Source organism: Triticum aestivum, chromosome 6B (assembly GCF_018294505.1).
Source record: "Triticum aestivum cultivar Chinese Spring chromosome 6B, IWGSC CS RefSeq v2.1, whole genome shotgun sequence".
In the NCBI taxonomy this organism is placed as follows: Eukaryota; Viridiplantae; Streptophyta; class Magnoliopsida; order Poales; family Poaceae; genus Triticum; species Triticum aestivum.
In genome coordinates, this window is record NC_057810.1 from 471277219 (window position 1) to 471280563 (window position 3345).

General features: G+C 41.7%; 1 non-coding gene across 1 annotated transcript; it reads left to right on the forward strand.

Moving 5' to 3' along the window:
- The first annotated feature begins 1635 nt into the window (after positions 1 to 1635).
- On the forward strand, positions 1636 to 1746 carry LOC123140294 (small nucleolar RNA R71). Its single transcript, XR_006469922.1, has one exon. It is a non-coding gene; the product is annotated as a small nucleolar RNA R71 (small nucleolar RNA).
- The last annotated feature ends 1599 nt before the right edge of the window (positions 1747 to 3345 follow it).

The following is a 3345-nucleotide window of genomic DNA, read 5'->3' on the forward strand; positions in this document are numbered from 1 at the left end:
GCTGCTCTTCTTCTTCTTCCCAAACCTTGCTGCTGCTACTGCTTCTCTCCCGCGCCCCTTGCTGTTCCTCACTTGCTGAACCTCTATTCTGAACCTCCTCCTTCTGCTGCTCCTTGTGTTTGTGTAATTCAGAAAAAACATATTGTTGTGTCCAGTGAACAATTAGTGTTGAGACTTGTTCAATTGCAAACTGTTTTGTGCTAGATTTATATGTAACTGTCAGTTCGTGGGTTGTATCGATTCAGATTACTACCTGTGATTTTATTTTGTAGTGAGACTGCTCTTTGTGAAGTCAAAGGTGTGATTGTTTTTAATCTCAAGTTCAATGTGGTAGCTATGTACCAGTGACATATGTGACATGTATATGTGACGTGAAATAATTGTATGTTGTCCCTAATCTTGTTCCTTCCGCGTGTCTTATACTTGCTAGTTTTATATACATATACGTGTTCTTGTCTTGTTAGTTCCCTTTGTTGAAGTTGTCCCCCTGTAGTTTTTATTTCTCAAGTTCTAGGAAAACACCAAAAAGATAGTGAGTAATATCTGAACCTCCCTTTGCTATTTTGCATTTTCTTTGTGGATTATCTTCGGGAACAATCATTGTTAGTTTAGATTCTTATTTTCTGCATTTATCTCTTAAAATTGTGCTACCTAGCTTTAGCCGAGCATAGTCTTCGTCGCCTAGTCCCTGTGGAGTACACGACATCCGTAGTTTGGGGCGTAAAAACCTCGCTATACTTACAATTGATCATCCTGAAAGAACACTCAACAACCAAGCCAATACAAGTGACAGAGAGAATGCCCTCTAAGTCATCGATAGAGTACCCTATCATATAAGTATATCTATTGAGCAAATCAGGAACATGTATCAACAACAAGTCACATGGTGCATAGGCAATATCAGCGATATGACATGTCTTGTCCAGAAAGCTGAGATCATACCTGAGATAGTTAGGAAGAAGCTTCAGGACTACCTCAATTGAAGATACCAAGTGAGGTGTGGTAGTAGAAATTTCAACCGGACTTGTGTCAACAAGTGAAATAGTAGAGCTTGGCTCCTTGACATCTGAAGATGGATTCAAACCATACTCAACCATGAAGCTCTCCATCTCAGGCTCCAGTGTTGAGGAAACAATGCAGCTAACATCATCGAAGGTGAACTTCTCCATATCTGGCTCTAGCAGCACATGATCAATATCGACTAAAGGTGACTCCTCAATATCAAAAACAACTAACTGCAGCTCTGGCTCATCCATGGAAGAATCATCACAATGCAAAACCGAATCTCCAACACTAGTATTCATATGATCTGTAGCGTGTGTGTCAACTAGAATGGTGTCATCATCGTCAAAGATAATCCATGCAAGCTCGATCTTGTCACACTGAGATAGAGGTTCAGGGTTCTATGCAAGAATTGGTGGCTGAGGTGTAGTGATTTGTTGCAAGCAAACCAATGAATCAGACGTGGGCTTCTTATTGTACCACTGAAGTTGGTGGAAAGCTATGCTCTCAATCAGCAGAAAAGCTTCATCAAGTGTCTTGTTTGTAATAGCTCCACCCGCTGCCATATCGACATAAGCTCGAGTGCTCGAAGTCAATCCTCTATAGAATATCTGCAACTCTAACCATCTCTCGAGCCCATGATTACGACATCTCCTGAATAAGGCTTTGTATCTCTCCCAAGCATCATTCAAGCTCTCGCCTTCACGCTGAACAAAATTGAAGATCTCATCTCGAATTGCGGACTGCTTGTGCAGTGGGAAATATTTATCCAAGAAAGCTCGTGATATCTCATTCCAACCGAATGATCTTGATGGCAAGGATCGATACCAACCACGAGCACCATCTCAGAGAGAGAATGTGAATAGCATGCACTTGATAGCTTCTTGAGGAACTCAATGGTACTTTACTGTATCTGAATACTCCATGACTTGGAGCAAGTGCTCGTAAGGATCTTCATTAGGCAACCCTCCAAACTGATGTTGTTGAACCAAAGCAATAAGACCAAGCTTTAGCTCAAAATTTTCCACCTCAAAAGACGGCCAAAGTGGCCCTGTGAAATAGCATTGGCTGCTTGGCATCCAAACATCACGAAGCATCGCCATATCTCCGCCAAGTGTAACTATCAATCAACCTGTAAATAGTTCAGATTTCCTACGCACACTCATAAACAGTAAATACTAGTCAGAATGTTAGTATCCTAATAAGCCGAAGCAACAACAACGAAAAATAATAAAAGAAACGCAGAAAATGAAATACACGACGAATTAAACACGGAACTAAAATAAACCTAGTCTATAGCCTAACACGGTCACTTGACGCTAGTCCCCGGCAACGGCGCTAAAATGATTAATTGTAAGTATAGCGAGGTTTTTACGCCCCAAACTACGGATGTCGTGTACTCCACAGGGACTAGGCAACGACGACTATTTTCGGCTAAAGCTAGGTAGCACAATTTTAAGAGATAAATGCAGAAAATAAGAACCTAAACTAACAATGATTGTTCCCGAAGATAATCCACAAAGATAATGCAAAATAGCAAAGGGAGGTTCAGATATTACTCACTATCTTTTTGGTGTTTTCCTAGAACTTGAGAAATAAAAACTATAGGGGGACAACTTCAACAAAGGGAACTAACAAGACAAGAACACATATATGTATATAAAACTAGCAAGTATAAGACACGTGGAAGGAACAAGATTAGGGACATCATACAATTATTTCACATCACATATACATGTCACATATGTCATTGGTACATAGCTAGCACATTGAACTTGAGATTAAACACAATCACACCTCTGACTTAACAAAGAGCAGTCTCATTACAAAATAAAATCACATGTAGTAGTCTGAATCGATACAACCCACGAACTGACAGTTACATATAAATCTAGCACAAAACAGTTTGCAACTAAACAAGTCTCAACACTAATTGTTCACTGGACACAACAATATGTTTTTTATGAATTACACACACACAAGGAGTAGTAGAAGGAGGAGGTTCAGAACAGAGGTTCAGCAAGTGAGGAACAGCAAGGGGCATGGGAGAGAAGTAGCAGCAGCAGCAAGGTTTGGGAAGAAGAAGAAGAGCAGCAGCAGTAGGGATTCAGAGAGGAAGAAGCAGCAGGTTGAGGCAACAGCAGCAAGGGGCGCTGGAGATGGAGTAGTGACAGTAGGAAGAGAAGAAGGGCGGCAGCACGGGGTTCAGAGAAGAGCAGCAGCAGGTGGCGGCGGCCGGAGGTGGAGAAGGAGATGTGTGCCAGGCCCCGAGGGAACTGAGGCTGCGCTAGGGATTTTGATCCCCTCCTCTGTTCTGCCACTTTACGATTTGGCCCTGCTATT